Source organism: Dunckerocampus dactyliophorus, chromosome 2 (assembly GCF_027744805.1).
Source record: "Dunckerocampus dactyliophorus isolate RoL2022-P2 chromosome 2, RoL_Ddac_1.1, whole genome shotgun sequence".
Taxonomy (NCBI): domain Eukaryota; kingdom Metazoa; phylum Chordata; class Actinopteri; order Syngnathiformes; family Syngnathidae; genus Dunckerocampus; species Dunckerocampus dactyliophorus.
Window position 1 is genome coordinate 15,280,493 of NC_072820.1, and position 24,263 is coordinate 15,304,755.

Below are 24,263 nucleotides of genomic sequence, written 5' to 3' on the forward strand. Positions count from 1 at the left end.
GTGTCGATCCCGACAAGGATACCATTCCCACCTCCGGAGGGACAGACGCCCGAACCAGGCATCGGGGACGCTGTGGCCGCACCGCCAGAGGTTCCTATGCAACTCGGAGGACGACGCCTCGCCGCCGAGGAAAGAGCACGTCGTCGCAAGTTGGACCTGTGCCTCTACTGCGGTAATCCGGGGCATCGACTCCTCCAATGCCCCATCCGACCCCATCGCCTTCAGGGATCGACTCCTGGATCAGCAGCGGAGCCGAAGCCAAGACCCAGGAGCACCCAACCTGTTCCGGAGGACAGTCCAGTCATGGGGAGCTGTGAGTATCTCCAGAACTCAGTCACTACTGCAGAGGAAGTCCCCCTCAAGAGACTTTTAATTCAGGGAGTAGTCATTAACAAGGGTAGTAGCATCGACATAGCCGCCCTCATTGACTCGGGCGCTGATGACTGTTTCTTGGACACAGCGTTTGTTCTCAAGAATAATATCAGTATGATTAAGTTGCCTGCTAGTAAAGAGGTCTGGTCCTTGGATAGACGCTTCCTGGCGGCCATTACACACCAAACCGAACCGCTTACTCTCCATCTCTCAGGTAACCACTCCGAAACCATCCGCTTTTATGTCATGCCCTCCCAGTCCACGCCACTAGTTTTGGGGCTAACCTGGCTTAAGCTTCACAATCCTCTCATAGATTGGAACAAGTTGCACGTCTCCAGTTGGAGCCCCTTTTGTCATGCTAACTGTCTCCGTTCAGCTAGGTCCGATGTTCCCTCTTCCAATCCCCCAGAGGAGGAGATAGATCTGACAGGTATTCCTAGCGAATACCACGACTTAAAGCAAGTGTTCAGCAAGGACCGTGCTCAAACACTTCCCCCTCATCGACCATACGACTGTGCCATAGAATTACTGCCTAACGCCACCTTTCCGAGCGCTAAATTGTATAACATTTCCACTCCAGAACAAAAGGCGCTCAAGGAATATATATCTTCTTCGCTAGCAGCCGGTCTTATTCGACCCTCTTCCTCGCCACTTGGGGCGGGTTTTTTCTTTGTCGCCAAAAAGGACAAATCCCTTCGACCCTGTATCGACTACCGGGGGCTCAATAGCATTACTGTCCGCAATAGCTACTCCTTGCCACTCATGGATTCTGCCTTTTCCGCCTTACATTCAGCACGCATTTTTTCCAAATTAGACCTCCGCAACGCCTACCATCTGGTACGCATTAAGGATGGAGATGAGTGGAAGACCGCGTTTAACACACCGCTGGGGCACTTCGAATATCTGGTTATGCCTTTTGGGCTCACGAACGCCCCGGCGGTGTTCCAAAACCTCATTAATGACGTCCTCAGCGACATGATAAATCAATTCTGTTTTGTATATCTAGATGACATACTTATCTTTTCCAGGAATCTGCAAGACCACATCACTCATGTCCGACTAGTTCTCCAGCGATTAATGGAGAATAGACTCTATGTGAAGGCAGAGAAGTGCGACTTTCACGCCACTTCGGTGCCATTTCTGGGGTACATTGTGGAGAAGGGTCAGCTACGTGCCGATCCCGCCAAGATCCAGGCGGTGGTCGAGTGGCCTACTCCTAAATCAAGGAAGCACTTGCAGAGGTTCCTCGGGTTCGCCAACTTCTACAGGCGATTCATACGTAATTTCAGCAGCAAGGCAGGACCTCTGACTAGGCTTACATCACCAAAAATTCCATTTGTATGGACCCCAGAGGCTAATTCTGCGTTTAACACACTCAAAACATTGTTTACATCCGCTCCGGTTCTGGTACATCCTGATCCTAACTTACAATTTTCTGTTGAGGTTGACGCTTCTGATACGGGAGTGGGAGCCGTCCTGTCCCAGCGGTCCCCGGTCGACCAGAAACTGCATCCTTGCGCCTTCTTCTCGCGTCGCCTCACACAGGCTGAAGGGAACTACGATGTGGGCAACAGGGAGCTGTTGGCCATCGTTCTCGCGCTGCGGGAGTGGCGGCACTGGCTGGAGGGTGCAGTTCATCCATTCATAGTTATCACCGACCACAAGAACTTGTCCTACATCAGAACCGCCCAGAGACTTAATGCCAGACAAGCCCGTTGGTCACTGTTCCTAACACGCTTCAATTTTTCCATCACCTACAGACCCGGATCACGCAATATTAAACCCGACGCCCTTTCCAGAGTCTTCAGTTCCACGGAGGAGGGAACAGCGCCGGAGACCATCATACCTGTGGCCCGGGTGTTAGGCGCGGTTCGGTGGGAGGTGGAGAAGAAGGTGTCAGAGGCAACTGAAGGGGAGGAGCCTCCAGAGGGTTGTCCGGCTGGCAAATTGTTTGTCCCAGAGACACTAAGATCGGACGTATTGCAATGGGGTCATGCATCCAGAGTTACCTGTCACCCAGGAACCAGACGAACTCAGCTGGCTTTAGCGCAGAGGTTTTGGTGGCCCTCCATGGCGGCGGATGTAAAGGAGTTCGTCGCGGCCTGCTCTGTCTGCGCCAGAAATAAGTCGTCCAATCGACCTCCGGCGGGCTTGTTACAACCGTTGCCCATCCCGACCCGTCCCTGGTCACATATAGCGATGGACTTCGTCACCGGACTACCTCCTTCCAGAGGAAACACCACAATCCTGAACATTGTTGACCGGTTTTCCAAGATGGTACATTTTATAGCATTACCTGGACTACCTACTTCACTGGACACAGCTCGACTCTTGGTGAGACATGTTTTCCGCATCCACGGCATTCCACTCAATATTGTTTCCGACAGAGGACCCCAATTCACTTCCAAGGTGTGGAAGTCCTTCTGCAAGTTACTCGGGGCATCGGTGAGCCTATCATCCGGTCACCATCCACAGACCAACGGCCAGACAGAGCGGGCCAACCAGGACCTCGAGGCGGCCTTACGCTGCGTCTGCCACCGACACCCGTCATCCTGGTCCATCCACCTCCCCTGGGTGGAATACGCGCACAACACTCTTGTCAGCTCGGCCACAGGTATGTCACCCTTCAAAGTCGCTAATGGATACCAGCCTCCTCTTTTTCCGTCTCAGGAGGCGGAAGTGTCGGTGCCATCGGTCCAAGTCCACCTGCGCCGCGCCCGAAGAGTATGGCGGGAGACAGTAGCTGCCCTGAACCGCACGGCGGACCGTAATCGACGCCTGGCCGACCGCCACAGAATTCCGGCACCCGTCTACCAGGTCGGCCAGGAAGTCTGGTTGTCATCCAGGGACTTACCGTTAGCCGGAACCAGCCGGAAGCTGGCACCCAGATTTGTGGGACCTTACAAAATCGACTCCATCATCAGTCCCTCCTCCGTCAGACTCATACTCCCACCAGCACTCAAGGTACACCCGGTATTCCACGTCTCCTGCCTCAAGCCTGTGTCCTCCAGTCACCTGTGCCCCCCGGTCGAGTCGCCTCCTCCGCCGCGCCTGATCGATGGCCATCCAGCTTACACAGTGAAGGCCATCTTGGACTCCCGAAGGAGGGGCAGGGGGTTCCAGTACCTGGTCGACTGGGAGGGTTACGGCCCTGAGGAGCGTTCTTGGGTCTCCCGCTCCCTTATCTTGGATCCGTCACTCATAAGCGACTTCCACCGTCTCCATCCTAACAAGCCAGGTAAGCCGCCAGGAGGCGTCTTATGAGGGGGGGACATACTGTCATGTTCTGCATTCTGCTCTGCTGCCCTCTGCTGTTTTTGTGTTGCAGCACATCCCTGAACATGACCCAGACCTAATCACACACACCTGCAGCTCATTACCTCCTCCCTTCTTAAGCTGCAGCCAAACAATCTACCAGTGCCAGATTGTACTCCTTGACTTCCTGACCTCCTGTTCCTTGCTCCCGCTCAGTCCGGCTCCACTACCCTTACCCTGCTTTCTGGCCCGCTATCTGTGCTTGTGCTTACCTGCTCTGTACCTTGTTAGTATTTTCCTGTCGGTTTGCCTTCAGCGTTTTCTGTTGTACTTCTAGTTTTTTCCCTGACAGCCTTCTGCTGTCAGTGTTTTTTGTTTGTTACCCAAAGTGGATTTTCCTTTGTTGTACTTTACCTGTTTGGACACTTTTTGTTATTAAACTTTATTTTGTATTTTGAAGTCGCACTAGTCTTGCATTGGGATCCTAATTTTCCTGCTGTGGCATCCGCCACTCCTGACAGAATAAGCCATTTAAGACAGAATTAAGAGTCGTGCTGGTGTGTGTTACAATAAATGTGTTCCCTACCTTAAAGAGAGAAGGACAGGAAATTTCGTTGAGGTTTCAGAGTTGAGTTTCAGCCTTGCTTGGGTAAGCAGCCCGTGCTTTTATTAAGGATTTTCATTAGAGATTATTGTGCCTGTTGTGAGATAATTCAAACCTGCAATAAAAGCCTGTTGTCCTGGCAATCGAGTCTGATTCTTGTGTGAAGTGTGAACATTACAGTAACACTACTGACACCTAGTGACCAGTGTAGAATACGACATTTCATCAACATATTTGACTGTGTCTTTTGAATGCCTTATATATTTGTATTTTAATTCATTTAGCCATTTTTATGCTTGAAATGCTTACCTTGGGCAAAAATACATACAATTTGGATAAATATGCTTTTTTTTTTTTAGTAATTTTTATTCAACTACGAGACAGCAAGTTTTATTATTAAGTGATATATTTTTGAAAAACAGTGAGGGTTGATAGATAGATAGATAGATAGATAGATAGATAGATAGATACTTTATTAATCTCCAAGAGAAATTCACTTTTATTTTCTTAGTTTATGATGGTGGCCATGTGACACTGGAACAGATTACCGGTAATTCTATTTACGGGAAAAATTGTTTTGCAAATTGGGGTTAACCAGCATCCCAAAACAGATTGTGTTCGATCTTAGCTTCTACTGTGTTTTGGGTGGGGATTGTGCTAGTCATACGTAGTTTGTCAGCATTTTATAATTGTCCACGTCCTTTTTCTATTTTTACCCAAATGGTGACAACACCATTCCGCCCCTGGAGAAAAAAAAAAGACTGAGCAGTAAACCACAGATTTCTAACTGCTGCCAGTAAAGGCCTATAAAGAAGTAGGCTGAAGCAAGGGAGGGGTTCTGACAGGTTTTTGCCACAGTAAAGACGTAGTCAATGGAGGGAGGCCAAGCGGAGTCAAAAAGACACTCCTGTGGTGTCTGATGTTGGTTAGAGGTGTTAAATCATGAAAAACGGCTTGTCATTGCAATTGCTCTTATCGCAGGTTTGCTGTCTTTTGAAACTAGTGTGTGTGTGTGTGTGTGTGTGTGTGTGAGCGCATGCGCGTGCGTGTCTGTGTTCGTGTGCGCCTGCGTCAGCACCCGACACCCCCATGAAAAACTTTGATGCGAGGGATTGCGGCGGAAGTGGTGTGTACTTTGCCAAACAAGAACCCCAAACACCAGCTGGGCAAGTATTCCACATCTGGTGTGAGTTTTTTGTTCTTTTTGCTGTATGAGGAACTCAGTGTCCTTTACAATCTCAAGAAGAGTTTATGCTTTGCCACAGTGTGCTTTGGGAGAACGTTTGTGCAATCGTGCATGACAAATAATGTCATCCTAACAACATTTTATAACAGAAACAGACCAGATAGGGAGTTTAAAAAATGATTACAGTGGACCCTCAAAATTCAAAGGCTGAAAATGTAGTATAATTTGAACACTGAGAAGTGTCACACGCGACATGTCATGAGACTTCAGCTCGGTGAGCATTTTAAGTAGGACTATTCAACTAAATTGTTCTGGGCGCCACATTTTTCACAAAGCTAAGGACTTCCATCACTATCATTCTTATTTTGCATTTCTATCAAGGCATGGCAGAGCATTTTTAATTCACCAAAGGGCTACGTAATATAGTCAGAAATACAGTCAAACATTAATAAAAACACAGGCAATATGTTTAAGGTAGTCAAAGATGTTCTGTGCTGCTTTGATGGACCCTAGTCAAAGATTCTCTTCATAACAGAGAAATGTTTCTCGTCCCCAAGTTTGAACTGAACCCTGGTCGGTCTGATGTAAGGCATGGGCTGGAGTTGGCCCACGGGCCGCAAGTTGAAAATCACTGATTTAAAGGATTAACTCCACAAGTGTGGCTTTTTTGTTTTTTTGTGATGCCATCATCAAAAGGTGCCGCTGATGGCAAAGATGAAGATGTGATGACAACCACTGAACTGGAAATGGAACTTAGACATAGTGGTAGTACTGTATAGCATAATGTCCTGGCTGCTCAGTACAGCAGTATGACTGATGCAACACTATGTCAACATAATTAGTGAATAAAGAAGAAGAAGAACGGGATCTAGAGTACACAGCAGTCAGCTGTGTTAAAGGAAAACTTTTAAAAAATGTTTGCCCATCATCCACAATCCTTATGTGAGACATGAACACATATGTCTTTCTATTTTATGTGCACTCTAAAGATATACAAAAAAAGAGACAGCTCATCATTGCACATATGGGAACCACTTATTTCGCCTATAAAGTCTTCTTAAAAAGGCTCCAAAAAGCGCCAACAATGCTCCATCCAGATTGTTGCCTCGCCTTGCCTGAACTGTGCACGCTTCGTTTGCTCCTGCCATTTTTGCTAATATAACTCGTGTATTGGTATTCCTTGCTGCCTACTCTTCCCTGTAGGTAGTTGAGCCATCTAGTATTTCCTTATTTGCCACTTTCTGCTTTTGGTTGTACTTTTAGCTTCCCGGTAACCTTCTGTCGCCGTTACTTTTTGTTGAACTTTGTTTTTCCTCCTCTGTGAGTTTGTTACCATTAAATACCTTTTTACCACTTTGTCTCTGCTCTGGCACACATGCCAGCCATTTTAGTGCCAATAATGCTTAAAATGGCTAAAATATGCAAAATACTGTAAGTATTACATGTTATCATAAATGTAGCTGTTGCTACAGGGTCACAGCATGTATATAAAACCATAAAACCTTTTTGGAGGTTTTTGGAAGTGTTTTAATCGCGGTCTTTCTAGGCGGCATAGGTGGATCCCATTACATGCAGTAATAAGCTGTCTTTTTTAGCTGTTTTTATATCTTTAGAACACACAAAAAGTGAAAGATTGTGGATGATTGGCAAAAAAGTGCAGTTTTCCTTTAAAAAGCTTTTGTGAAGAGACTTGCCTCACAGGCAATAATAAGCACCCTCTGCAAGCACTCAGACCCATCGGTCGTGCGAGGGCCCTATTGTATCCGCACGGTGGCCTCGTGGTTAGCATGTTGGCCGGTCAGGAGATCGGGAAGATCTGAGTTTGAATATCCATTGGGCATCTTTGTGTGGAGTTTGTATGTTCTACCCGTGGGTTTTGTCCGGGTACTCCGTTTTTCTCCCACATTCCAAAAACATGTGTGTTAGGTTAATTAGCGACTCTACAGTAAATTGTCCATAGGTATGAATGTGAGTGTGAATGGTTGGTTGTTTAAATGTGCCCTGTGATTGGCTGGCAACCAGTCCAGGGTGTACCTCACCCGAAGTCAGCTTGGACAGGCTCCAGAATACCCGCAACCCGAGTGAGGATAAGCGGCATAGAGGATGGATGGAAAATGAAAAAATGAGCTGTAAATCTCACATCAAAAAAATCAAACATAAGGTGGCGAGAAATACTTCAATATTGAATAAAGCAAAATTTGTTCTTGATCAAAAATCACTCCACACTGTTTACTGTTCTCTGGTATTACCATATCTAAGTTATTGTGTGGAGATATGGGGTTATAACTCTAAAATCAATCTTCAGTCGCTAAATGTACCTGCTACTCAAAAATGTCATACAATACTTTTCTACAAAAGAGGAGAAATATGATCTTAGGGAACAACTAAACTTAAAACACTCATATGAGAACAAGGCTAAAACCCACAGCATTTCAGTATGTGGAATTAAATTATGGAATGGATTGAGTAAGGAACTCAAACAAAGCACCAAGATGAGCGAATCCAAAAGACAATACAAGCAGTTGATGTTTGCTAAATACAAGGCAGAAGAGTCTTGAACTAGTTCTGTTATGCTTGTCTCTATTTATGATTATTTATTTATTATTATACTGATTATTATATGAATTGTGAAAAAAAATCGTACTAATTACATCATCATATTGTTACATTACCTTAACACTACTCTATGTATTAAAAAATGTGGAATACAGGAAGTGAATAATATGTACTGCACAAGATGTGGAACGGATGGGGGGGTAGGATTAAACAAACTTTGTTTCTTCCTACTCTTTTTGTACATGTGGAACTGTGAATTGTATTATGTGATGAATTCCATTGTAACTTGCATGCAAGTTCAAATCAAATTAAACCATAAACCGTCATCAAAGTTAAGGGCGCCTAAATAGTGTACAGTCAGTTCTACTATAGGATGGTTAACTTCTTTTTACACTTGCCTCATCAAAGTTAAGGGTGAGTTCATTATTTGCAGCTAAGTTTTATTTTACGACACCTAACTTCTTGTCACACTTGAATGACTTAAATAAAAATGTTTTATGATAGTAACAGTCTGACCCTGGATTACAGATTATTTCTATTTACATTGTTTCCTATGGGCCTTAGAGGTTCTGTATACACTAGGTCCCCAACTTACGAACATCCGACTAGCGAACACTCGCGGATACAAACACAAGCCGACTGGTCTATATTTTATTTTATTTTGCCTTGTAGTCGCTCAATCAGTATTTATACTGCTACTGTACATGCTTGACCAGTAGAGGGCACTGTGACACTGCTAATGAGACCAACAGAGGAAGAGTTAGACGCTGGGGAGATAAAGCTAAATGGAAAGCTAAATTGTACAACCCGGACAGAACGTGTGATTAAAGTTTATGAAGAGTTAATAGGCCTGCTTAATTCTACACCACCCACAGAACACTACCTCTTTTAGAAGAGTCTAACGACGACGAAGACTTGTCCTTTTTTTCAACTCCTCCTCCTCCTCCACCACAACGACGTATGCTCCTCTCCTCTTCAAAGGTAAATAACATTTATCATTACGTATTATTATATCATTTTTATTCTTGTTTTTTTCATTAATTATCCTGGTTTAATATTACTACTGCATCCAAACTCATATTTACATACATACACATATACTGTATATTTATACACGTACATGTAGTACCTATATCATTGGTAATATGACCTTTTCCCCTACTTAAGAACAATTCGACATAAGAACGGTCGTCTGGAACCAATTGTGTTCGTTAGTTGGGGACTTTAAAGTGTACTTTATAAAAGCAAAAACAAATAAGGTGAGTTGTGTGAAGAGTGGACTGGGAAACGCAGCATTTTAACAGAACATGACAAAGACGGAGTGACTTTCTTCTGCAGGTTGTCCTTGAGAACACAATATACAGTACAGGTAAACACAGCGGTTCTGTCTCACAAGGGTGTCCCAGGTGGCCCGGCAACACCGTGGGAACTGTTTCCACGGCATTGTGCAGCAGAAGGGAAAAAAACGGGAATTGTTTTCCGGCACGAAACCAATTCATTTAGCTGGCACAAGTACAGTGGGGCCTGTTCCTGTAACATCACCCGCCTCAACCCCAACCTGAGTCAGGCCATCTGATTATTTCTCTCAGGCTACAGACTATTATTCCGTTTGTTTGAGAGCACTCCATTAAACTGGAATACAAAGTAGTAACATTTTGGCAAGAGGATGTCTCACGGCTAAATTGATCAACTGATGAAAAATCATTTCTGAACTGTCACAGTTTCCCTTTTTTTTTAAAGGTCATTGCAGCCATTAGTTAAATAGTTGAATTGCTAAAAGCTGAAATTTCAAAAGCTTGTAAAGTACAGCCCCCAGGAAGGATTCAATAAAAAAAAATATGTTTCTGGAAGAAAGGCTTTGGCTCAGGTATTTTTAAAGAGGAAATATGCTGGCACACTTGCATAACATTTAAGGATCCAAGAAAAGAACAAAACATTATATATTTCATAAAGATAATAATAATGCTCTGTTTTGAGGATTAATTGAACAGTGCTTTTATTTTCGGGGTTGTACTTTGCACAACACTGCATCCCACTGAGAGCCGTCATGTTTGACAGACTAAACAACCAACCAATCACAACACTCCCAATCATTGCTGGTTTCAGCAAAACTAAAAATCATACAAGTAGTGGATTCTCACTACAATTTCATTGGAAATTAAGCCATGAGTTGCCCAATTATGCAAGTGTCCCACGTCCGTGGCCAGTCTGCCATAAGGTCAAGGAGAGGTCGGGGGTTCGCCTAAAAAACCTTAATATACATAAACAGGCCCAATTAAAGGTTTAGACACAATTATATATGCTATTTCTTAATACAATATATACAGTATACAATGTTTCAGCCATTTTCATTTTATTTTCTATTTATTTATGTTTTTTTCCTTATTTATTTACTTATTCACTTCTCTTCCTTCCTTTCTGTTTCTTTCATGGCTGCATGAGCTATCAGTTGCTACACATTCTATTCTTTTCTCTGCCTATTAAAAAAATGGCGCCATTTAAACACAACTAACTATCAGTAAATGCTGCGACACAGAGAAGGAGTAGGATTAAATAAGCTCTGCTTCTTCCTACTCCTTTTCGGACACGACGAATTGTGCAAATGAAGTCATGTGGCATTCCTTGGTGTAATTAATATGTAATAAATATGACCATGAATATTGCTATGTCTGCAAACCTGAATGTAGGTAAAGTTTGCATATCTGTAACATTACATCCATGTTGCACATTGCACAAATTGTTCTGTTTTGCACACATTTACATTTTTTTGCACATCCATCTATCTCGTGCATTAGCTACTGTACATAGGAGGGGTAAAATATGAGTTAAAGCCTGTCCATTGTGTAGTACAGGAGTACAGTGTGCGAGCAGCAGTGAAAGACAGAGTGACGTCCAGGCCCATCATAAGCAAAAGTCCAAAGCTATCCTGACACCATGAAATTCAAATCGGAAGCCCATTGTCCGTGGCTGTATGATAATTAGAGGCGAGCTTGCAGGCTGTTTATGTAAGAGGGGCTTGTTTATTCATAGTGAGCTCAGTTTGTGCAAAAGCTCCATTCAGATCTCAATGGCTCTTACAAAAGACTCTTTCAAACTTCAAACATAAGACGCCTCCCACTCGCCCTCAACTAGCCTGGTGGTGATCTGCAAAAAAAAAAAAAAAACTGGCATTGAATCACAGAGCATATGCAGCAATGTGAGCATGAATGCATGAGGTTGTGATTCTGTCGTTCGAACCTCGAGTGTTATGCAACAGTAGTGAGCACCTGGGTAAGCGTGCCTTCTATAATAACATGTTTCATCTCTGTTTGAATGGATGGGGACTTCACTTCATTGCATTCCGGCTGACCTGTTCAAAGAGCATTCAGTGGGCTCTACAGCATCCAAATTGAGTCCAGTGTTAGCGTGGAGAACACAGAGCCCGCTTATTGTTCTTGACAGGCCGCCTGCGTGTGCAAAGCCTCATTAGGAGCGGATGTCTTTAAGCCTCTTTGACCCATTCTCTCAACACCGAACCAGGTAGAGCACGGCAGGTCCAGGCAGCGTGGGGGAAACCACAACATTACATGTTTAAATCCTGCTTTTTGGAAAGAATGCTCAATAAGTTCCTGGCTGTGGTCTAATTTGTTCGGATTTTGAACCACATTTTCCAATAGGAAGCAATCGAAATACCATAGTTCCAGGGGTTAACTGTACAGTCACACTTAGAAGTGTGAAAAAAAAGTTAACTGTATGGCTAAAACACAAAATCATAAAAATCTATTTTCTCCCATAGGAAATAGTTCTGGTTGCCATTGTAAACTTCATTACCTGTACAGACATGTCGATACATTGTTTATAGTACGGAACTATTAACCTCGTAACTATTAATACCTTAAAATAAAAATACTTCAATGACAAAGGCATAATGCAAAGGTGATTTGTGTCGCGGATGTTAGTTTCTAACAATGTTACTTGTCATTTAAGTGTAAAAAGAAGTTAACCACTGTATATCTCAAAAGTCTCAGATTTTGAAATGATTTTGTCTCAGAGGAAGTAAAACCTGTACAAGGTGTACAGACATTTTACAATCATTCACTGTTATACACGTGTAAAAAGAAGGTAACCACTGTATATTTCAAAACATAAAAGGACTATAAAACACTCGGATTTTGAGATTATTTTATTCTATTGGGGATCCGGAGTCAAACTGTTGCCGTCATACTGTAAAACCTGTACAGGCAATGTTTTTAAGAAACGCTGTTAGCTGTCATAGAAGTGCAAAAATAAGTTCACCATTGTTAATATTAATGCCTAAAAGCAATAAATAAATGTAACTTTGTTAAATGACAAAGCATAATGAAATGGTGATTTGTGTGGACGATGTAAGTTTCTAATATTCTTACTTGTCGCAAAAGTCTAACAATAAGTTAACCACTTTAATAAACAATATAAAACTGTTTTGAAATTATTTTCTACCATCTGAAATAATGGAAATAATCCTCATTAAACCCTATTACCTGTACAGGCATTGTTTTAGGTAACATTTAAACTACAGTTATAGAAGTGTAAAAATAAGTTAACCATTATATATCAAATCCCAAATCTCAGAAACAATATAAAACACACCGATTTTGAACTATTATCTGATTTAGACTATTTTGTCCAATAGGAAATACAGTATTTTCATGGTCAAATTGTCGGCATCATAAAAATGTATTAAAGAACATGGTTGCCTTTAACCATTTTTATTGCAAAACTAATTTTGGGTAGAGTACAGATGCGCCTGACGCATTTTAATTAATCATTTAGAAGTTAACCAACAGTAAAAAAACCAAACAAACATCTTAACATGAAGTCTTAAGTCTTCCTGCTGTGAATGTACGTCCACTTACTTTATACTAAACATTTCAACGCAAACTCAACATTGCTTCATTCTTAGTCCGTGTCGTGAGATCATTTCGTGTGAAGAGGAATGAAAATACTCATAATCCTTGGCAACAGACCTGTTCTGCAGCGTTTGGGTTGTCTTTGCACAAATAACGCCCAGACACACGCGTAATCTTTACATGCGTCACATTACATCATACCTTAGAATCCCACTCCTGCTAGCGTGCCATAGCAGTCTCCAGATGTCACGCAAATAATGTCTGTGATCACTATAGGAATGGCATCAGTTATGGTTATATATTTTATCTGTTGTTTTTTGTTATTATTGGAAATAACAGCTATTATTGTTATTATTCATCCTTTCATTAATTCATTTTCTGTGCCGCTTAACCCTCGTTAGGGTCGCAGGGGTATTGTTATTGTTATTATTGTTTATAGGTGGTAATTGACAGTAATTTGCTCGTCTCCCATCAGTGAACAATGGCAGTTTAGATGACAGGATTTGATTGTGTCCTAGTGTGAATGTGGTTTCTCTTTGATGGCTTCTTGATTAAGCTGATGTCACCATCATGCTGGCTGGGTCACATGGTGCGCCATGTGCCACTCATCAGCCAACGAAGCCACGCCAACGCAAAGTTCTCCTGGCACCTCACACTCGACACCGGGTGACAAAACTATGTGACAAGTTTTTTGCATATTATCGCATGATAGATAACGGAGGAATGTGTGTGTGTGTGTGTTGGGGGGGTGTGTGTGGGTGGCTTTAAACACGCAAATACTTAGCATGGAGCTTCCACCGTGTTTTCATTTTTCCGCCATTGTATTGCCATTGTTAGGATAACTACTGCATATTAAATCACTATCATGACAAATGTTTTGGATTTATGCATCATTTTATTTCCAATGACTACAACTAAACTAAAAATGTATTTAAACACTGGAGATAATAGAAGACACTAAAAGTATGCCCTTCAGAGAATAAAAACAGTAACATCCACCATATACACTCAACAAAAATACTTATTTTCCCTCCCATCTTGTGCTATCTGTGGCATTGTGCTCTGTGACAAAACTGCACATTTTGGAGTGGCCTTTTATTGTGGCCACCTGGGCCATAATTATGCTGTCTAATCACCATCTTGATATGGCACACCTGTGAGGTGGATCAATTACATACAAAAAGTTTTAGATCTTTGAGTTCAACTCATGAAAGGCGGGAGTAAAAACAAAATATTTCTATTTTTGTTGAGTATGTGACTGTTAAAGCAACCTCCAAACCAGCAGGTGGTGCTAGTCTGTATGTGCAACTGCAGTTTTTGTACGGGACGCATGAACAAGCTTGATGTTATCCAGTTTCAATCGATATGATTAGAAATTCCAAATGTTTAAATGAGTCTGCATCAGGGGAAAGGGGTAGAATTGCCCCACCAGATCAATCCAACAGTTTCTGTTTTATATTTCATGCAGACTTACAGATTTTAAGTGCTATTATTTTGGTGTACTTCCTGTTCCTGTTGGCTGTTAGCGCTTAGTTTGCCATTCACACATGTATTTATACTTTTTTTTCAAGCCTAATACATAAAAGACAGAAAAAAAAGTAAAGGTATATAGATACACACTGTATCATAAATAAAATGAACTTTATAGTCAAAAGGAAAAACAGCAAATAAAAACCCATTTTTAAAAAGACTTGAAGAACTGAAGGCCTACCCCTTTTTACTTTTTTAGGTTTGAATAATAACACTGTTTTATTAGTTTATTTTGTATTAATAATCAATATATCATGCAGTGGATGTCCAGACTAAATTAAAGGAACTAAGGCACGCACCCATACAGGAAGAAGCATTTAATAGTACAACATGTTCCTCAAGCAGCAACAACAAAAAAACTGTACAAATTGGAGTCTACGTGTGAAATAATTCTCTGCTTCTCAAATTCTGTTTCGCTGCAAATGCTTTTCATATAGAAACGCCACTGGAAACAACAATCTTAAACCTAAGCACCTCAAAGTTGCCCTGCTGTGTGATTTTGCTGTGATGACATTACAACAAAACCGGCAGCCACCAGTGTCTTCACATTGCAGACTTTTGAAGTAAGCAATATGGAAGCTTGACGCAAGCGGATGGAGCGTTGTTCCGCATGAGTCAGCTAAGGCAGTGTCGTCCGTCAGGGAAAGTTGAGGAAACATATGTTTCCTTCTGTCTCGACACCTTTTTTTTGCTTTCCACTCAATTCTGTTGTAAAGTGCGCTCCAATGCAAGGATGCATTTCATCCTAATAACAGGCGCTGGGAGTGTTTTGGTTGCCTAATACAGCAACAGCATCATTCAAAAGTTTGTAAAGGCATCATTGGGTGGTGTACCTAATGTTGTGGTGCATTCTGTGTGGTTAATGCAGGGGTGTCCATAGTGCGGCCCGTGGGCCTTCTGCAGCCCGCAGCAGTGTTTTTATCTATGTTTTATTTTAAAAATACTTTTTATCGGCCCTCGACACATTTTAAAAATACAATTAAACAAGAAAACTTACAAAAACAATAAGAAAAGTGTAAGAAAGAGCAGTCATTTTACGGAATATTACAATAAAGTCATAATATTAACAGAACAAAAATTCCACAAGCATAAAGTCGTAATATTATAAGAAAAAAAAAATTGTTATTAAAGTTAAAATATTAAACAAAACATATCTACATGAGGTGGTTTACAAAATGTCAAATATCAAAGTGGCCCCTGTATTCTTCGGTTTTACCAGATGCGGCCCTTGCTGGGAAAAGTTTGGACACCCCTGGTTTAATGTGTATAGAAACTCACCTCTCAATGGCACAAGTGTAAGTTTCACCATCTCAGTTATACATCCAAATGTCTTGTCTCCACTTTCATAACCTTTCTTCCTTTTATTTGCGTCTTCTCGGCTTTATGCACCGATACACTGACAGTAACAACAGTTAGGATAGATACAGTATAGGAGGCGTTCTAATTTAGTATGGTTTATAAGTGATAAAGGTACTGCGATGCGGTGGAGAGTAGACGGGGAGCTAGTCGATGCATTAAAACAGTGCGTGGCATACGTTGACGCCTCCTGATTTCAGTGACTGGGCTCCGGGATGGGGCTGGTGGGGTGCATGCCTGGAGAGTGGCGAGGCATATGGGCATGTTCAGGGGTCAAAATGTGTCCCTGTTGGTCACTCTCCGGGCGGGGAGGCCATGGATGTGATAATGCATTCATTTTTTTAGATATTTTTGGGAACAACCGGCAAAGTCCCAAAGATCGACAGGTTGGCGACCCCCTGATGGAGCTGAATAACTGTTCATGTGTTAGGTTAACGGCCACTAGGTGGCAGAAGTGCATCGTTACAGGAAGGAGAAACACACATGACAGGAAGAGGAAGCACTTGCATAAAGGTAATTGTGTACCACACGCAAAAAAATGACGCATTGTAGGGAAATTTTAACACATGCACACACACACACGCAGCGCATGTGCACACATGCACACACATAGTTCAGTTCAAAATGTGAAAATTGTAAGTAGTTCATGGTGTCCATCCATCCATCCATTTTCTATTATTATCCTATGCTGGAGCCTATCCCAGCAGACTTCGGGCGAGAGGCGGGGTACACCCTGGACTGGTCGCCGGCCAATCACAGGACACATATGGAAAAACAATCATTTGAACACAGGTCTTCCCGATCTTCTGACTGTGTTGCTAACATGCTAACCACTCGGCCACCGTGCGGCCCGATAGTTCGTGGTGTTAGACTTGTAAATAAATTGTTATTTTGATGTATAAAAAAAAACACTTTTTTGTGTTGTTTATGTTGTGCTATAGTTGTTTAGATATTTGAGCTCTCACAAAAGCAAAAAATATTTGTCAAAAGTGAAAGTTATGCTTGAAATGTATCTTTTCACAAAAAGCTCGTTTTCTCCCTTTTCTGGTCAGCAACTGATATTTTCCTGAAACTTACCTGTGTTCTACTGCTGATTACTAAAGAACAGAAAAGGGTAGAAACAAAGCTTTTTTTCCGATGAAAGACGGGAGTCTTATCTTTCTTTCGGTAGGTTCCATGTTTATATAGCCATAGAACAACGCAATATTCTGTGTGCCTTGAAAGATCAGTCAAGATCATCTACTACTACAACACACTGAAGGGGTAGTCGTTTAAAAAATGTTTGGGACTGAATGAGTTAAGTATGCTCGGAAATCCTAGAAAATACACTTAAAATTCAACGTAAAAATGACGTGGTGTCTTTGAACTCAACCCTTTATTGCCTTTATAACAAGGTTAAAGCGTGTTTCAAATGTACTGCTACTATTAAAGAAACTAGTGGAGATTGTATTTTAGCTTGATTTTCATTTTTCAGTTAATTTGGAGCCGTTGATACATACAAATATATATAATCCTGTCCTGTCATTTATCATTATTTCAATAAAATACTATGAAAATGGGCACATTTCAGGCATAGTTGCAAATGGTGATTAATCATGAGTAATTCATTTGAAAAACGTGTTTTTTCAAATTAATCATTTGACAGCCCTAGTTTCTTTATAAAGCGACATCACCAACTACTGGCCTGGCATGCATACTACAGCATCATTTTTGCAGGCCTATGTAAAGAGCGATCGTTTTGTTGTGTTTTTGTGAAACATTTTCAAAAATACTTATCAAAAATACTGCCATTTTTTATGTAAACACATACAGTAGTTAATGAACGAAAACTGCCTTTTTGATACAAGTAAATGTTACCCTGTTTACATTAAGTAAGGAGATTACAGTCGGAGAACGCAAGCCGTGCTTGGTACATCTCAGGGGTTACGTAACTGGCTTTAAGGGCAACCTTTATCTTCAGCGTTGTGGGGTGGCTATGTGGGTAACTCACAGTTGTGTTTTGGTTAAGGATGTGTTAGTGCAGGCGGTGTCACACTTAAGCTCAACACACGGCATTATTTCAATGTTATGAAAAGATACCGGAACAAACTTACGTAGATGGACAAACTTGGGGGGGAAGTGGATGCATGACCGCTACTTGTGGGGGTGTCACAAGGTGTTGGGTGCACAAACAGTCAAACCAGCGTGAGGGAAGAGGGGGCCTACAGGGGACAATACCCAGGCTGTCCCCTGTCGGCCCCACGCCACATAATGACCTGATTATAACCTCCTGCTTTCTTTCTCTCCACTTGGCTGGCTGGCCTGGCAGAATGGACAGAAAGACAGTGTGCAGTCTTTCTGAGCAGTGGGGACTCTCCTCAAGTCTTTAAAAAGGGGAGCTGCAGCATTGGACCAGCAGCATTGGACCAGCCACTGTGGGAAAGTCATTAAAATGTAAAGCATCTCTCTGTTTTTAATTTGTTTCTAAGGGGACTCCTGGAAAGAGGCGCCCACAAAGGCAATGGATGCTAATGAGCACAGAGACCAGTTAGCCCCCACAGGCCCATGTGCTGTGGACTGGTACCTGCTGTCAGCCTGGCAAGAACCGAAGCTGGTCTAACACACAGCAAGACACATCCTTTTTTCCACAGGTATTTTTTCTAAATACTTCGGAAGACATGTATAGTCGTCCCTCGCCACGTTGCGGTTCAAATTTTCCAGCTTCATTTTTCATTTTTCAAAAACATACTAATTAATAAACCATGGTGTTTCGTGGTTAATTATGGACTATTGGTAAAAAAAAAAAAAAAAGAAAGTATGCATATTTATGTAAATTTTACAAATTTTTGCCCAAAATTAAGCATTTTCAAGCAAAAAAAAATTCTAAATGAGCTAAAATACAAATATAAGACATTAAGAAGACGCATTCAAATTGTGATATGTAGTATTCTACACTGGTTACTAGGTGTCAGTTGGTGAAACATACACGCTACAGACTTGATCGCTGGAACAAATCGACGGGACTTTCTGTCCACACGTGTGGAACACATTTATTGCACAGTACACGAGCACAAGTTTTATTTATGTCTGCAATGGCTTATTTTCTCTGATTATATCTACTACATAGGGTAATATGAGTGTAAAGGTGATTATACGGCTGCTATTTCATGTCTAAAGAGCTCTACTAACGTTACAACCCGTATTTTCAAGGTCGTAAGCAGGTTTTCTATGCTCTAACTACGAAAATATTACAATTATGAAGAAGGAATCCTACTTCCTTCCTTACAGATATAATTGATTACAAAAAATGATCTGTGATTAATTGCAATTAGTTACAAGTGAAGTATTAAGTATTGATTAATTGTGATTATATATTTTAATTGATTGACAACGCAGTCAAAATAGCAATGTAACGTTCAATAGGAGACACAGTTCATGTATTACATCCATTTAGCATTTGCTATCAAACATTACCGATATAGAAGAATTGAAAATGATTATGCAAAAGACAATGCAGCCGAAGTCAAGGCAACATATTGAAAAAGTTTCAACAATGGGCACATTTTCCATTTCATCATGAAATAATAGTTTAAGAAGCGGACATGTAGAAAACACTGATTTCTGTAGTGGAGTTCATCATGCAAAGCAAAGCCCTCAAACAATAGATTTTTTTTTTTTTTACGTAACTAGCGGCTACAAGTGAAGAGATAACTTTTGTTATAGATATAGACATCTTACCGCTGAGTTAGTTCATCCATAATCACAATAATAAAGATGAAAGTTGCATCTTCGTGTGTAGCTTGTAACGCCGCGGGGGAGCAAGCATGAATCAGGAGGGGAGCTTAATGTCAGCTGACTGATGTCATATGACAACTACAAAGTGACGTTTACGCGATCGACCTAAACTACCTTGGCGATCTACCGGTAGCTCGCGATTGACGTAATGGGAACCCCTGATGTAAACCATCCGATACCGACACTACCTCAGTATTGATAATATTGATATTTGGATTGAGCTACCCCCCTTTAAAAGGCAGTACAGTCGTCCCTTGTTTAAGTTAAGTTTAGTTAATTGGTTTCAGACCCGACTGCGATAATTGAATTTCCGCGAAGTAGGAGTCAGTATTAATAAATGCAATACTGTCGTAGTTAGAGCACATAAAATCTGTTTAGGACTTTCGAAATACGGTTTTTAACATTTATAGAGCCCTGAATGAAATAACACCCCTACAGCCACCTTCACACTCCTATTAGTCTTTGTTTACACCACATTGCGCAGGCTACAGGATCACTGCAGGGACATAAGAGATGGCCGCCTCTAGCATAGCACGCTACCTAACTAACTAGCAAGGACACTAGACTTAAACAGGACTGCCGACTTGGCATCCACTTCCGTAGTATGCCCTAATTAAAGCTAATTTGTTTCTCTGGGTGATTAGTTGAATTAATGACAAGTCAGTGATGATGATGATTTAAGCTATAGTCTATAAAATGTATTAACAATGCCATTACTGAAATAAATGTTGCATTGTGTAAATACTACCAGTTAATTACCCATATAACAAGTATTATTATTTTGTATGTTGATTGTTAAGCATTGGTAACGCTGTACGGAAGGAAACATGTCAAATAAAGAAGGAAAAAGTTTCTTTCATATTGCTGCTGAGGTTTTTTATTGACATCTACGTGTATCTATGTGTATTTCTGCAGTATAATGGATTTTTACAAATGTGTATATATACAGTACATACAGTATATTGTATATTCATTGTTTCAGTAAATAACATTCATCCATTTCATCACGTGTACGCACAGCTAATGAAAATAGCTAATGAAAACATTGGACAGTCCTGTTTAAGTCTAGTGTCCTTGCTGACTAGTTAGCCTCTCCAATTTACTCATTCTAAACTGGAGAAAGTGTTTCCAACGGAGCGGAGTAAGACGCCAAAAACTTACCACTTTCACACAGAATGGGAGGGGCACTTTTTTTCACTCTATCATGTCAGACATGCCATGGCTGACTACATGCTGTGTGAAAGTAAAGTAATATAATGTCATGTCCCATCAATGTAACATTACATTACATTGTAGTGACCAGAATACTACATATAACTTGTCTTTTAATATTTTGGGACTAATAATAGGCCATAGACAGCCACGAAACAGCGGCCATTTATGAATTAATAAATTTTTTTAACAAACGCAATAGAGTGAGGCAGCGATGTTTGGACCACGATGTAGCGATGTACGTGTGAAGTGTGAAATTGACCGCCCTAAAGTGAAGCGAGTGAGCCACCCCAAATAAAGGGCAGAAGCAAGACATTTTGTACAGTTTCACTGTTCTGTATTCAGGCGCAAAAGGACATTCAACCACGCTACATGAAGCTAAACAGGTGTCTTATGTAGCGGTGACAACACACCAGCCATTACAATGTCTCCAAATTTAAGTCCACATTGTTTTTATGGATCATTAAACCTAAAAAAAAATATTCCTACAGTATTCCAAAAGGTGTACTAGATGAAATGACCTACATGTCAGCCTGTTATCCAAGCAAATAAAGCCTATATATGCGCACATACAGTGCCCTGCGAGGACAAAAGTACAAGAAGCGATGATTTGTAATGACACAATATTGCCTTTAAACACATGATGGTGTTCTCCTTCACGTCTACAACTCCATAAAGCTAAATTATTAGGAGCAACGCTGCAGTGAGGTCATATCAGTAGGCAGTAAACCACGTCTGTCATCATTCTTATGCTGAATGTGTGTGACTCCCTCTATGTGGAGCAGAGAAACCGGTCTGAAGCAGTCTGCAGAGGGGTTTTTCATCTGTCACAGCGCGACAAAATGAGTCCCTCTGCTGGCGACTTTAAGGCACAACATGTTGTTTACGAAGCCACTAAGCATCTCAGGGGGTCCAAATATTGTATTGTTTGTGTTCTCTAACCATAACACATCACATAGATAATACACGTAGATGATATAAGTTGGATGTTTTACTGTTAACTTTACTTGTTAACTTTAATCTGTTGTTAGATCTGACCTCCAGTTTGACCCTTTAAATATTAGTACAGTTGTATTTTGGCGCTGTGTATTGATTGGATACACAAAAAGAATAACATTCACACAACAGGCCAAAGGCAGAGAGATGCGTGTAAAGTATTTGTGCGCACGCACACACAGTGATGCTGAAAGTATTGATTTCATAGCTGCTTGTCGATGAGAGATTGATTTGTGTGCCATTAAAGCCAACCAACCTATTAGAACTTTATCTTACCTATGTTTCCTAGTGAGGTTATGAAACTAAATAAAACCGGTCTTAACTGAAAGAGTTTGGAGAGCACTCATTAGCATGCAGAGCACACGCCAACATTATTGGTGGCCAAATCAGCTTCATCTTGACCTTGTCTTTCCTTATACTGTATGTGTGTGACATGATCTCTTCTCCATGCAGCCCGAAAAACTGGTCCTACAGTGTCTGAAAGTACGCAAACACCATGCACAGGAGTCACCTGAACTGGACTTAACCAGCACTCATTCTGATGGATGTTTCTCTAATGCAATACAATATGACGCCCTTTGTCGTTTGACAATGCATGCAGGCCTGCTTCAGTTCAAAAGATGTGAGCCCAGTTAGGCAGCTCCCTCCCAGTCTGAACTGGGTTAGGGCTTATGTAACCATAGACCCTCAGCCACTCGTCTTCCCCTAATCTTTTCAGCTTGATTACACTCTCCATCCCTCCGCCCCTTGCCGTTTCGTGTTCTCACACATAGGCACAATCCGTGTGGGACCACATGAACAGAGGATCCGCCACACTCCGGTTTGGAGCGGATGGTTGTGGTGGTTGCTTCGGGTGTGGGGGTGTTCTCACAATTGCAGGTGTGAGCGAGGATGTGGCCGAAGCCGTGCACTGGCTTGTCATGACAATGCAGATGCATCAGAGCTGAGCCGTGCATGCTCGTTGCACTACGCATCAAATCAGAACATCTACTGCAGCTCTCGCGTTACTCGGTTGATTGTTGTCCCCGCACCCTTTCACCGACGTGCATGTAAAGAAAGAGGTATTGTGCAAGAAGCACACAGAGGTGTCACTATTTACTACCACCCGTTTACGGCATGTCATGCTGACCTTGTTACTGGTAAAAAAGAAAAAAGCTTTGCAGACTGGACAGTGACGACAAGTATGTAACACATATGGGTCATTATTTGGCTTAGTCCTTTGATTCGTTGATTTTTTTTTTGATCTGTATAATAAGGATACTGAAAATAATAAGCACATTAATGTTGAAGCGATACATTATATATGGCTATATGTAATATACATAGCAATAGCAAGCAATGGCAAAAATGCCAAACAACAAAGTGTAACGATGATAATTCCCGCCCTCCGACCCATAATATGGTTGCTAATACTCAAATATTAGTGATACTATTAACACATGCATTCATAAATATATTTAAAAGCACACATACCCGAAACTCAAACAATTGAAAAAAATCTTACGTACCAAACGTATTTTAATTTGTATTTATTTTTTACTTGTTTATATTTTATTGCATTTTAAAAATTATTTATTGTCATTTTTATTTTCTTTATTTTTTCTTAATTTTAATTTGAATTTTATTTCATCACATCTTCTTTATTTATTTTATTGTTTATGTATTTATTTATTTTATTTTGTTATTTTTTTATCGTGAAGGATTATGTAAAAACAAAAAAAATTCGAAGTAATAAATACAAGAGTGGGACCAAGGGTAAAAAAAAAATCATAAAATTTTTAATTACATTTTGGTAGGAATCCAGGTTCTTTTTTCATCCTTGTGAAAGATGGACACATTTTCATATCTTCTTTGCTCCTTGTGATGTGTATTACCGCCACCTACAGGACAGGAGTGGAGATTTATTGAGGGCAGTATTGTTAAAATTTGCAGCTTACTTTTATGTGAAATTATTAACAACCACATTAAAAACAACCAGGCTGTCTTACGCAAATATTTCTCATTTCATTCCATACATTCAACCATACAACATAAGACTCCACCACTAAAGTGCCCTTGTTTACTTTAGAATTCTATCACCAAACTATTACAAAAATACTGCAATCATGTCACATAATTAGCTAAAGTAACTGATTAAATAAATACTGTATGTGCACATGGTGGACGTTGGACACTTTTTGTCACTTAAAGTGGACATTAAAAATGCACTTTCAAAGCAAGGCTGTGACATGGTAGGTTATAAGGTCAGAGGCTAAGGTTCACTTGATTTCTTTGAAAAAAGTTTCACTTCCGCGAAGTGGTCACGTTTGTAGGTGAGTTGCTGCGCTGAGGAAAATATTTACATGTTTATGTTCCTGATGAGCATAGCTTAGGGAGAGAGAGGTCACATTTTTCCTATATGGTTTGACATGACCGTTTTTGACTAAACATTTAATATGCTTTATGAGCCTTTATGGTCCGGTCAAGGCTATCAGGCTCAATATGTGGGGTGATGTCGTGCACGTGTTTGACAGCAGTCTGCGTAAGGCATGCATAACCATGCAAGCAGCTAAAA